This window comes from Vombatus ursinus, unplaced genomic scaffold (genome assembly GCF_900497805.2).
Source record: "Vombatus ursinus unplaced genomic scaffold, bare-nosed wombat genome assembly UNPS02014812.1, whole genome shotgun sequence".
In the NCBI taxonomy this organism is placed as follows: Eukaryota; Metazoa; Chordata; class Mammalia; order Diprotodontia; family Vombatidae; genus Vombatus; species Vombatus ursinus.
This window is the reverse complement of record NW_020954590.1, coordinates 99,355,734-99,370,419: the sequence shown is the minus strand read 5'-3', so window position 1 is coordinate 99,370,419 and position 14,686 is coordinate 99,355,734.

Sequence of the window (14,686 nt, the reverse complement as noted above, 5' to 3'; positions counted from 1 at the left end):
TACATTAAAGGATTGGAGGGATTGTAATATGATATTCCAGAGGTCAAAAGAGCTAGGATTACAACCAAGAATAATTTACCCAACTAAACTGAGTATACTCCATCAGGGAAAAAAAATATGTTTAATGAAATAGAGGACTTTCAAACATCTCAATGAAAAGACCAGAGCTGAATAGAAAATTTGACATTCAAATACAAGACTCAAGAGAAAAATGAAAAGCAAAACAAGAAAGAGTAACCATAAGGGATTCAATAAGGTTAAACTGTTTACATTCCTACATGGGAAAATGATCCTTGTAACTTCTAAGAACTATCATTATTAAAGCAATTAGAAGGAGTATACATAGACAGAGGGCATAGATGTGAGTTGACTATGATGTGATGAAATCCAAAAAAATAAAATTAAGGTGTGAGAAAGAGGAATATATTGGGAGAAGGGGGAAGGGAAAGGTAGAATGGGATAAATTATCTCACATAAAGGAGGCAAAAAGGAGCTTTTACATTAGAGGGAAAGATGGGAGTGGTGGTGGACAAAGCTTGAACCCTACTCTCACCACCACTGGCTCAAAGAAGGAATAGCATACACACTCAGTTGGGGTTTAGAAATCTATCTTACACTACAGGAAGTGGGAAGAGATGGGGATAAAGGAGGGATGGTGAATTGAGGGAAGCATTGGTCAGAAGCAAAACACTTTTTGAGGAGGGAGAAGGTAAAAGGAGAGAGAGAGAAGGAGAAACAAGGGGAAAAAGTGGGATGGAGGGAAATACACAGTTAGTAATCATAACTGTGAATGTGAGTGGGATGAACTCATAAAATAGCAGTGGATAGCAGAGTGGATTATATGATTTAAACATAAAGTAATAAGCAAATACTATAAGTAAATTAGAGAAGCCTGGATTACCTGTCAGATCTATGGATAAGGAAGATTTTATGATCAAACAAGAGAGATTATTATGGAATATAAAATGGATAATTTTGGTTACACTAAATTAAAAAAAATGCACCAACAAAACCAATAAACTCAAGATTAGAGCGAAAGCAGAAAACTGGGAAAATTTTTCCAGCAAGTTTCTCTGATAAAGATCTCATTTCTCAAATATTTAGGGAACTGAGTCAAATGTATAAGAATACAAATTATTCTTCAATTGATAAATGCTCAAAGATATGAATAGGTAGTTTTTAGATGAAGAAATCAAAGCTATTTCTAGTCACATGACAAAATGCTCTAAATCACTACCAATTAGAGAAATCCAAATTTAAACAACTCTGAGATATCACCTCACATCTATTAGGCTAACTAATATCACAGAAAAGGAAAATGACAAGTGTTGGAGGGGATGTTGGAAAATTGAACATTGATGCACTATTAGTGGAGTTGTGAACTGATTCAATCTTTCTGGAAAACAATTTGGAACTATGCCCAAAGAGCTATAGAACTATCCATACTTTTTGACCCAGCAATGTCACTGCTACGTCTGACTCCCAAAGAGATAAAAAAGTAGGAAAAAGGACCTACATGTACAAAAATATTCATAACAGCTCTTTTAGTGGTGGCAAAGAATTGGAAATTGAGGGGATGCCCATCAACTGGGCAATGGCTGAAGAAGTTGTGGTATGTGATTGTGATGGAATACTTTTGTTGAATAAGAAATGATGAGCAGGGTGCTCTCAGAATAACCTAGAAAGTCTTACATAAACTGATGTTGAGTGAAGTGGGCAGAACCAGGAGAACACCGTGCACAGTAAGCAATATTGTATGATGATGAATTGTGAATGACTTAGCTATTCTCAGTAATACAATGATCTAAGATAATTCTGAAAAACTTCTGATGAAAAATGCCATATACCTTCAGAGGAAGAACTGATGGAATTTAAATTCAGATCAAAGCATACTTTTATTTAACTTTATTTTTCTTGTTTTTTTTTGTCTGTGTTTTTCACAATATGACTAATATGGAAACATGTTTTGTATGACTGCACATGTATAAATTGTATCTTATTGCTTGTCTTCTCAATGAGGGGGACTGTAAAAAGGGGCAGAAATAATTTGGAACTCAAAATTTTAGAAAGAGAATATTAAAAATTGTTTTTACATGTAATTGGAAAAAAAAGAAAATATTTTTTTAAAAAGCAAGCAAACAAAAAGCAATAAAGGTCCATCTTTTTAATATCAGCATTTTCCAACACTTCACTGTTGTATGTCTACTGGTCATAGAACACTACCATTTTTCAAAAACTAAAATTGAGGATAGCCCAAGGGGCATTGGAGATGTAAACATTACTGATGTGAGTAGACTGCAACACAGTACATACAAGCAATTATCCAGAAGTGGTGTAAAGGATATCAGTGAAGAATTAAACAGGAGGAGATTAGGCTTTCAGTAAATTTCAAGGCACCTTTAATGGCTCCACATTTCTACCAGAAATTCATTCATTTATTTAAGCAAGCTTTATTAAGTGCCTACTGTTAGTTGTGGGTATATAGACACAATAATAAATACTATAAAATAAAATAGTCTCTGACTTCCAAGATCTTACATCTTATTGGAATCAGTGGTCCACATATTCAATGCCAATATTCTATGATTGTTACATATCAGTGAGTTATGGAACACTACAAACTGCAGAAAATTTTAAAAAAATGAACTATCACACAGTGGGCAATGGTGAGGTGCATGGTAAGTATGAGTAGGTTATAAATACATGACAAGGATCTTCAAAGAAGAACTGGAGTAAAGAATGTCATCGAAGGAATGGATGAACACAAAGATGAACTGATCACATGATGAGAGCAAGAGGACATCAGGTAAACTTCCATGGATATCCTGAGTGATCTATTGGTTCCCTTTTAATATCAGGAGAAAGCAAAGAGGACACTTAGTCCATTTAGTGGTCTGAATTAGACCATCAGCAGGCAGACATAGACAGAAGTCTCATAAAATGTTCAGTCATGGACAAGTTGCAATTTTTATTGGAGAAAACTTCCAAACTGATGAGATTACAAATTCATTTGAGTATTTATGGGTCACTATGTGGTCCAGTGGGTAGAGCAGGGTCCAGTGGAAAGGCCCAAGTTTAAATCTGGCCCCACATACTTATTAGCTATAAGACCCTGGACAAGTCATTTAACCTTTGCCAGCTTTAGTTTCCCCATTTATAACATGGGTATAATAATAGCACCTACCTCCCAGGATTATTGGGAGGATAAAATGAGATTGATATTTGTAAATGATTTTTGAAAACTTAAAGCACTAAATAAATGCTAGCCATTATAGTTCTTGTTTCAGTGGAAGGTGCTGATATTTCTTGGTAAAATACGTACATTTTAGTAGTGGATTTCTGGAAAGAATAAAGGAGTTATTGTAATGCTCAAAATTTCAGGCTGGACAAGTGGTTAAAAAAAAGTTTTGATAAATCAAGGCCCCCTGAGTATCCTTCAAATCACATCAGGCCCACGTGTGACACCTGCTGAATTGATTGCTTTTTTCCTGTAACACAGTGGTTTGCTGGTTTATTGAATATATCCCTCACAAACCACATTTCCAAGAATTTCCCTCAAGGTGGACGATATCCTGAGTAGAGTGTGGACATTTATGAATATGTCTAAAGAGTTAGTTTATTACTCTAATTATTTTCAGTAGTGGAAAGTGGTTCTACTTTATTACCCAAGTGAGAGTTATTATTGTCTTTCTTTCTGATAATTGCATTCGTGGTATTTATTTCAGTTTTCTAAAGACCCTTTTAAGTCTACTTGAGCATTTAGGGTTTTTTTGTGTTTATTTCTGATTAATTTAATTCTAATTAAAATAATGGATTAGTAGGCTTGAAAATAAAATCATTGAAAAAATCTGAGAACATATTTAGTCTGGCAACAGAGGAGGACCCTTCAACAGATCTTAAATCCAATACTGAAATACAGGCCTTGATGTTTTTCCCATTTCCCCCCTCTAGACAGAACTGAGAAAGGATTTTAAATGACTTATATATTTTTGATTTCATAATATAGAAACTTTCCCAACTTAAGCACCTCTAAATATTTGTGATAAACAGGCAGATTGGAAATTGCAGGTAGTAGAAATTTTGCTTTCTTCATAAATACGAGACAACTAACAAACTCGTAACATTCCCTGTCTCTCTCCACCCTGCCTCCCAATACTAATTTGTGATTGTTAACTTCTATCTGGATCAAATGCACTTGATGCTGGTGACAGACTGAACACAAGAAAAGATTGAAGTACATCAACATTCTCTTCAGGGCCCATGTATGTGAGTGAATTCTCTGTTGGTGATCAATGGGTGGAACTAATGAAGATGATTCACAAGCTTTATTCAGAGGTTTGGGGGTGGCAGTAATTCATTCTGCCACTATTAAGTTCATCAAGCAGAGTCAGTGCCTTCTGGTTATGTGGGAAATGACATTTCAGTGGCAAATAGGAAGCCATCAACCAACATTTATAAGAAGCTACCATATTTGGAAAGGGTTCATTGGAAATTTTTCTTCATCATTATGTAAATAGTCTAGAATAGAATTGTGTCTGCACAGATCTGATCATATTGATACCCCTTCCTGACTCAAAAACCTTCAATGGCTACTCGTTGCCTCCCAGAAAAAATAAAAAAATTTCATTTTGTCATTAAATGCCTTCAACAATCTGGCTCCTATCTATCTACCTTTTTAGTCTTATTTCCTACTGCTATTGTTATGTACTGTCTATGCCTGTCAGACTAACCAGATGATTATTTCCTATACATGACATTTATTTCCTGTCTCCAGGTCTTTTCATAGATGGTTCCCTATGTTCAGCATGCACACCCTCTCTACATTTGCTTCTTGGAATTTCTAGCTACCTTTAAGATACCTTCAGGAGTCGACTCTTAAATCAGGCCTTTCCTCATCCCCCCAGTAGTTACAATTTTTCCACAATTGCAATGATTTGTTTTTATTATTTTGTTTAATCATTTACTCCTAACATATAGTAAGAACAAGAGAACATTTCCTCCCAACACTTCAGGCGCATAATCTCCCTTGTTTTACATTAATCTCTGGGGAGAGTGGGCTCAGACTTGGCATAGTTTCTACATATCATTGGTTTCATCAGGTTCATGTCCAAAGCCAGCATTTCTGATGGGTGAGTCCTCTTCTCATTTCAGTTACCACTGGGTCAAGTGTCAAAGGTTACTACTACTTGATTGTTGGGGCAGCAAGGCTGAGATGGCTGCTAAACGCAACATGGATTTAACTAAGACTCCTAGATTCCCAGACTCCTGAATGGCTCACTCTCCTGACTTTTTGAAAGTCACCAAGTTATAATCTACAGATTAATCTTTTATTTTGTTTATTTATTTATTTTTTAAATGAAAGAACAAATGTGAGACAGGGAAAGAACTGAGGTCCATATTCCTGAGGACATAAATTGGCCTAAGAAGGAGAGGGCAAAAAGCCTCTCCTCCTATAGTACTGTCTTTCATCAAATGCCATCAGCAAAGAAGGCAATCCAAAAGCAGAGGTTCAACCAAGAAAGAGACTGAGGCCAACTAAAGCTTTTTGAAGGAGCCTCTAGTTCTGGTTCCACAATTGCAGAGAAAGGCTGTCGTTCACCCAATGTTTATCAATGTAAACCAATTACAGAATGATTATTTTTTTTCTAAAGTCTCTCCAAGGCACTTTTACATCATGACATAATGAATCACTGAGGTAGGCTCCACAACTCCTGAATAGCATCAGATGACCACATAGATGTCCTCTGTGCAGCCGCATAAGGACTGAATTTATTGGCTCATCTCCTGTTATATGAGTATTCAATAAATACTTGTAGAATAAATGGATAAATTAATGAATAAATGTGAAATTGGGTCTTGTTAAGATGACATCTCCACATGACAGATGCTAGGGAGCTGCTTCTTGGAGAATCATGATGATGTACAAGTAAAATACTGTAGAGAAATAAACTGGAAAGTGTGTGTAGACATTCTGTAACTGTTTGTTTAACTATATGATTGATTGGCTATGGAAGTATTTAAAAAGTCCTGCCACCCTCAGCTACAGTCTCTTGGTCTTAGCATTATTGGAGGGTTTGATAACTGGTGAAGGGATAGAAGCCTCTAAGGGCTCCTAGGTATCCTGCTATTCCAAAGCCTGGCTCTCACAGACAGCACAGCATTGATGCCCTGAGGAGCTAGGAATGACCTTTTGGGTGTGACCTTTAGTAACTCAGCTCAGTGGTAGCTGAAGTGTAAGCTTACTCAACAGTTAGGCTGAATCTGAACATGAACTTGGTGGAAATAAAGCTATCCAAGAAACAAGCTAATTTTTGTTCTGAGTCTCTCCTGTCCTACCCCAACCCAGAATGAGATCCTCTATGGATGAAGTATTGAGCAAATTTTTATATGTTTGTTCTTACTGTAACTTTGAAATAAATATCCCTTTGTAAAAGCTAGCCTGATTTTAAGGGGTTAAATAGAATTGGGAGTGCTAGTCACTAACACCCTAATAAATGGGGAGAACACAGCCATGGGAGCTCAAGCCAAGGCAGAAAATAATACCTACAACCCCACTTTGAATACTTGAGAACGCTGAGGGGAAATGTAACCGGCCTAATCCTGAATGAATATTTTAAATAATTTTTTAAAAAAGATTAGACCCAGGAAAACAAAAATAACACTTTCTTTAAGAAGTATGTTTCTTATGTGTACAACATTCAAGATATATTTTTTTCTGTTCTCAAAAACCCATTCATAATCCAGTTTGTACTTGTCCTGCCTCCCAAGCACTTAGGTAATACAAAAAGAAATAATAACCATCTGCTTGCCAATGATGAAAGTCTTGCAAACTTATGGATTCAATCTATAAAAATGAACAGCTATAATGGCAACTGCCTTAGCTTAAGACTGTGACAACTTCCTTAAATGATTTCTTAATTAAGACCATTTTACTTTTGCATAGCCCTTTTCAGTTGTGTTATCTCATTAAATTCTTGCAATAACCCTGTGAAGTAGTTAGGGCAGATATCAGGTAACTGAGTTTTTGGACGAATTATCTGAGACCGAGAGATAAAAAGTCATATAGATGGTGTAACTGGCACAGAGCCAACCTCAGCTGTATTCTGCTGCTTTTGCTGGGAGTTTTTGTTTTTAAAACACATATCCCACCTTCGTTGGTGCTGCTGTTGTTGTTATTGTTTTTAACTAAGGGTATATCAAAGGAATTGAGTCACACCAGAGAACTTATTCATAGCTATAACTTATGAGTTTTTAAATATATGTATATATATATATATATATATATACACTTATATTCAACATTAACTTAGTCCACGTTTTAATTGAACAAAGCTTATATCCCTTCTCATTATCTAGGTTGCTGTTGTTATTGTTAAGTTGTTCAGTTGTTTCTTACTCTTCCTGATTATGTACGGGTTTTTTTTGGCTAAATTACTGAAGTGATTTGCCATTTCCTCTTCCAGTGGATTAAGGCAAACAGAGATTAAGTGACTTGCCCAGGGTCATATGAGTGTCTGAGACTGAATTTGAACTCAGGTCTTCCTGACTCCATGCTCAGCACCCTATCCATTGAACCACCTAGCTGCCTTACCATCTTGGTTATGTATTCCCATTTGTCATAATTTCTTAAGTATACCCTTATCTATTGATGGAAGAGAAGGGAAACAAGTCAAGGATGTTTCTTTTTCATAGATTTGGTCAGTCAATAAGTATTTATTAAGCATTTACTATGTGCCAGGCACTGGGCTGAGTGCTGGGATACAAAGAAAGGGAAAAACATTGTACCTTTGTCTAAAGGTAAAAGAAATTGAAATTACCTATGACATCAATATTTCAAAAAATTCTATATTTCTATACTGGTATTAGAACCTGTTTGTGTAGTAGTATTTCTTTTTGTTTCCCATTTTCTTTATGTTGTGACACTCATTTCCTCTTTTATCTAAAACATAAACAACATTTTAAACTGATGGACTTTGGAGGAGGGGTGTTTTCATTAGTTGTGACCAATAATTTTTTTTTTGCATCATATAACCTATTTCCAAATCAAATCATTAAAAACTAAAGGATATTGCTAAAAAATTCCTTTCAGAAAACAAAGGTACTGGCTTTTTAAAAGGTGGAGTGAGTTTTGCTTTGAAATATTTTAACATCTCCCTGGGTTTTTCTATTTAGAAGGAGAAAAAAAAGCTGTAACAGCACACTATCTGAATGAAGTTGCCAGATCAGTTTAATGTAAATTGGGGGCAAATCATTGACAAATAAATTAAATAGGCATGATCTGAATATTGAGCTTTGGCAGGCTTCACAGTCTATTGTAGCCAAGCCAGATTCCTTTCCCTGTACACAAATGTTATGTTGTTCTCGTTAAGCAGTCATCCATCTAAGTGACTTCAAGGCCCTTAAGACCCGAATAGTCTCAGCTCATCTATCAGCCTCGTGCATTCAGTCAGATCCACTACAATAAGAAAAGAGTGGGGCAGTGGAAAACACAACATTCAATAACATGTATTCAACAGATATTTCTTAGCTACCCACTATGGGTAGAACATTGTGCTAAGCACCAGGGAAAGATAATGAGTCTAGGTAAGTCGCTATTATCTTCTCCCCTAGAGTTTACAATTTAGTACAGGAAATGAAAAGTTAAAATAGATGCATGTGATAAACTATGTTACATGTTAAGAACATCAGGGTGTTGAAAATCTAAAGGCTCAACAGAGAGATGGACTTGAGATGCAGATTGACATATATGTATGTGCATGTGTATGTGTATAAGTAGATATAGGCCTATCTGGTTACATAAAATTTACATATATGTATATATTGGTGTATATTATGGATTTATGTATATGTCTGCATATATATATATATACTAAAACAAATGTTGATCTAGATTGACATCCTATGTCAATTTTATCCTAATTAGTAATGCTCCCTGAAATAATTGACTCCCAGATATGGAACAAGGAAACACATACAAATTGGAAAGTGAAATTTTCAAAGTTTTATTCTTGGTCCATTTATTGAGCTACAGGTTGATTTCACTTGAATCCCATTAATTTGACAGTTTTCTAGTTCACAAAATGTAATAATTTCTTTAAATCATTCCCACATAGAAATGTTATCATAGTACTATAAAAATGGTTAGTTGAATATCCATTCCTAAGTGAATAGTTAAGCCAACCCTTTCAAGTGCTTATGGTTCTCAGCTAAGAGGTTCTGTAATATTTCAGGAGTTTGAAGCAATAAGAACAGAGTCATCTCTATGTAATCTTTATACCAAAACATCTAGAGGAAGGACCTCACCGTTTTTAGGGAATTATTCTTTGACTTGGAAACTATGCAGGATCTCCTCCATGATCTTTTCTATCTCCAACTCCTGCATTAAAAAAATAAATCAAGATTGAAACACCTGAACATAGGCAAGCAAAGTCCCACATTGTCCACATTAGAATACATACATATATGCAAATAAGTGTTTATATGTATAATATTAATTATAGATATAAATATGATACATTTATTTTTCATGCACACATATACACATACACTCATTTCTATCTCTATCTCCTCAGAGAGGTAGGGGATTTTAGGTGCAGATTGATAAACCTTTCTATGTATATGTAATGTTTCATATACATGCAGGTATACATCATATACAGATAGACCTGTATTTTATTCGGATTTATATAGGTATATATATATATATATACATACATATTCAGTTTGATATATTCAGATTAATATATGTATATACATGTACAAATAAATATATAGTATATGGTGTCCTAGGTTGGTATATATGACATATGCATACACACACACATATACACACACATACACATGTAAATATTAATTGGTACCTCAAGATCTCCACTTCTCTGATGAACAGAATTGTCAGTGAACATGTTTGGTGAATATACCCCTTCCTGTGTTGTGGTTTGCCTAATATGAATGATTAAATGGTCCTCAAACAATCGCTATTGTTATCTTTCAATACATACAATATAATTTTGATGTGAATAAATCATCCCAATTCTCTAAACTATACTATACAGTTGATTGGATAATCTATAAAGCTCATTCAATCATATGTATGTTGGACATTCATTGCAAATAGACAAAGAATTGAGCCTAAAAGAGAAGGAGAGTGGATTGGATTGCCTTTGAAAAACTGTAAGATTCTTTTAACAATCCCAAACTTTTCCCAGAGATCAAGGGCTATTTTGAATACTAATCTTCCTCTAGTGTTGCTACATGTCAATTCAGACATTGAACACTATATTCTCCAAAGAACTAAAAAGCAAGGACTACTCAGAAGGAAATGGAAAGGTATATGGTGGGTGTAACTAGGTTATAATTTAATACAAACAAGGAATTATAAAGAAGTAGAGTTGAGTGTTGCCAAAGAAATATAAGAGTGAAAATGGTGGATTGGCATTGTAACTAGAATGAGCAACAACGATCGGACAGTCTGTGTGATCCATCAGTATCCTCAAAATGTCAAGAGAAAATAAAGAAGGCCTCCAGCACATTGGGATGAATCCCTTAGTCATACTAATGGGAGAGCATGGAAAGGAGATAAGATGGCCAGGCATGGATGGGTTGCAATCTACATCCTTGGTTCAATATACACATTGATAGGGTTATAGATTGACTTGAGTACTAAATATATAAAATCTAATATAAAAACAACTTTAATGTAAAACAATTCATACATACAATGATATGAACATAATAATACCAGAAGAATAACTCCAAAAGAGAGAAGTGAAGGAAAACCATGTATTTAACACCATATATAGAAAAAAAAATAATCATTGACCTGAACTGAACCTTTTGTTAGGTGATAAATGGGGTAACCTCATTAAACTAATAATCTTCAATTAATTGCCTTTTTATATCAGTCATTATCAGACAAATTTCATTCCATTCCATACCCAAAATTGAAACCTCTTTTGTAACAAAGGAAAAAAAAATTTAGATAAAAATAACAAATAGAGTAATCACATCTGACAATATAGGCATACAGCATTTTATCCATGTAGTATTCTGAATTTCTGCCAAGAAGATTGAGGTAATCAAAGTATGTTCCTTTATCTGTTCTCTTGTACCTAGATTATTACAGTTACTCAGAATTCAGCTTTTGTTAACATTTGTTTAATTTATGTTAATATAGTCACTATGTATTTTGTTCTAGTGTTAATTAATTGTGCATCAATATACATAAATCTTTTCAAGTCAAAAAGAAACGTCCCTGCCAGGAGGCAGCTTACATTCTAATGGGCAAACACAGCACATAAAATTGACTTTAACAATTAGGGGAGGAAAAAACAGGTAGACAAAGGTACCCACCATGGAGGAATGTTAAATAAAGTTCTATGGAGAGTCCAAAGAACAATCTGAAGAGGAATGAGAACATTGGTTGGCCTGGGATTCCTCCTTAAAATGTAGAGTTTTGAGAGAACTGGCCAATCAGAAAGAGAGGCTGCAAGGGTGAAGGGTATTTCCAGTAGAAATAAACAAAAGGTAAAGTGGACTTCCATTTAAAGAAGTTTCTATGGCATGGAAGAGAAGGTTCTATGGAGATGAGTTAGTACTGTAGCCAGGAGATGAATGGAGACAATATTTTTGCCATTGATATTTCACACTAATTTTTTTTTTCTCCCACTAGACTGTTTCTGGGAAACTAGATGGCTCACTGGATAGAGTCCCAGGTCTGGAGTCAGGAAGACTTATCTTTTTGAGTTCAACTACAACTTCAGATACTTACTAGCTGTGTGACCATGGACAAGTCACTTAAATTTGTTTGCCTGAGTTTCCTTATCTGCAAAATGAGCTGGAGAAAGAAATGGCAAACCATTCCGGTATCTCTGTCAAGAAAACCTCAAATGGTGTCACTAAGACTCAAAATGACTGTAAGACTGGTCCTGCCCTTATTCTCTCTAAACTAATTTTGTTTGTGTCTTTGAATTTTATATAATCAAAATGGTCTATTTTGCTTTTTATGATTGCTTTACTCCTTGTTTTATTGAGAATCATTAACAAAGAAAGATACCTCCTATTCGTTTACTTCATTTTATCAGTAAGGGTGTTGTATTTTGTCAAAAAGCTTTTTCTATATCTTTTGATATGATCATATGATTTTTGTTGTTTTTCTAACTAATCTGGTCACAATTACATTTGGACCAGTTCTGCATTCCTGACATAAACCCCGCCTCCCCAATCATAATGGATAGTCTTTGTGATATGTTGCTACAATCTTTTTGCTAGTATTTTATTTAATATTTTTCATCAATATTCATTGGGGAAATTGTTCTGTAGTATTCTTTCTGTGTTTTTGCTCTCTCTAGTTTAAGCATCAAAATCACATTTTTGTCATAAAAAGAAATTGGTAGGATTTCTTTACCTATTTGTAAAAGTAGTTTATATAGTATTGGAATTAGTTGTTCTTTAAATGTTTGGTAGAATTCACTTGCAAATCCATCTAGTCCTTGGATATGTTTTCTTAGGGAATCCATTTATTGCTTGTTCAATTTTTTCCCCCAAGATAAATTTATTTAAACATTCTATTTCTTCCTCTGTTGGTTTAAGCAATTTGTATTTTTGTAAATATTCATCTATTTCACTTAGATTGTTAGATTTATTGGCATATAATTGGGCAAAAAAAATGCTCCTAATAATTGCTTTAATTTCAACCTTATTGATCGTGCATTGACCCATTTCATTTTTGATAGGGGTAACTTGGTTTTCTTCTTTCTTTTTTTAAATAACCAATGGTTTATACTTTTGTTGTTTTTTTTTTCATATAGCCAGCTCCTAGTTTTATTTATTAGTTCAATAGTTTTCTTACTTTCAATTTTATTGATCTCTTCTTTGATTTTCAGGATTTCTATTTTGGTGTTTAATTGGGATTTTAATTTTTTTCTTTTTCTAGTTGTTTTTAGTTGCACGCCCATTCACTGATCTTTGTCTTTTTTTTATTGATGTATGCATTTAGAGATATACATTTTCTACTAAAGCAGTGCTTTAGGTTTATCCCACAAATTATGGTCTCATTGCTGTCATTAATTTTAATTATTTGTTTCTATGTTTTGTTCTTTGATCCACTCACTCTTTAGGATTAGATTTTTTATTTTCCATTTTTTTTTCTATGCTTCCAAGGCTCTTTATTGAATGTAATTTTTATTGCATTATGGTCCAAAAAGTGTGCATTAATATTTCTGCTTTTCTGCATTTGTTTGTGAGGTTTTTATGTCCTGACATGTTCAATTTTTGTGAAAGTACAATGTACAGCTGAGAAAAGGGCATACATTTTCTATTCCCATTCATTTTTCTCCAGAGCACTAGCATATCTAACTTTTCTAAAATTCTATTTATCTCCTTAACTTCTGTCTTATTCATTTTATGGTTAGATTTAGCTAATTCTGAGAGGGAAAAGTGAGATCCCCCACTGGTATAGTTTTACTGTCTATTTCCTCCTGTAACTCATTTCACTTTTCCTTTAGGCATTTGGATGCTATACCATTTGGAGCATATATATTTATAATTTATATTACTCATTGCCTATGGTACCTTTTAAGAAAATGTAGTTTACCTGATTATCTCTTTTAATTAAGCATATTTTTGCTTTTGCTTTGTCTGAGATCATGTTTGCTACTACTGCTTTTTTTTTTATTTTAGCTCCGGAATTTTAATGTAATTTTCATTTTGTGATCTTTTTCAGTAACCAGTGGATTCTTTCAATTTCTATTTTACTTTTTGGCTCAAAAATATTGGGACATTTTCCTTTATAATTTCATGAAATATGATGTCTAGGATCTTTTTTTGCATCATGGCTTTGAGGTAGTCCAATAATTCTTAAATCAATTCTGCTCAACCTATTTTATAGGTCGTTGCTTTTCTGATGAGATTTTTAATATTTTCTTCTTTTTTTCATTCTTTTGACTTTTTTTTTGTTCCTTGATGTCTCATCGAGTCATTAGCTTCCACTTGCCTAGTTCTAATTTTTAAGGATTTTTTTTCTTCAGTGAGCTTTTTTGCCTCCTTCATCATTTCACCTATTTTTAAAGTGTTATTTTCTTCATTTTTTTAGCACCTCTTTTACCAAGGTATGTATTCTCTTTTCTTAATTTTCTTGCATCACTTTCATTACTTTTCCTGATTTTTCCTCTACCATTTAATATTTAAACCATTTTCCTCCCTTTTTTAGTTTGTCAATGAATTATTATTGTGCTATTGTTCAGTCTGCATGTTTTTTTCCTTTGAGGTTTTGATTGGAGCTGTTTTCATGTCATTGTCTTCTGAGTTTGTATCTTGATCTTCCCTGTCACTATCATAGTTTTTTATGGTAAATTATTTTTTGTTGTTTGCTCATCTTTTTTTCCAGCCTGCTTCTTGACTTTGGACTTCATGTTAAATTTGGACTCTTCTCACTTGAAGTGGAGTGGAGTACTGTCCCAAGTTTCAGACTTTTTCAAGGTACTGTTTTCACTGTTAGTTCTGGGTTTTTGTAAGTATTTGATGATGTCAAGGTCATATGATCTAGGGAAAGGTGAGGTCACTGCTCTCTTGATTTATGTTTTGTTACCCAGGAAGGGCCCTTGATCCCTTGCAGCAAGTGCTAACACTCCTTTCTACCCCAGAACTGCTACCCAAAACTTGATGTGGACAATGGAGTTATTAAACA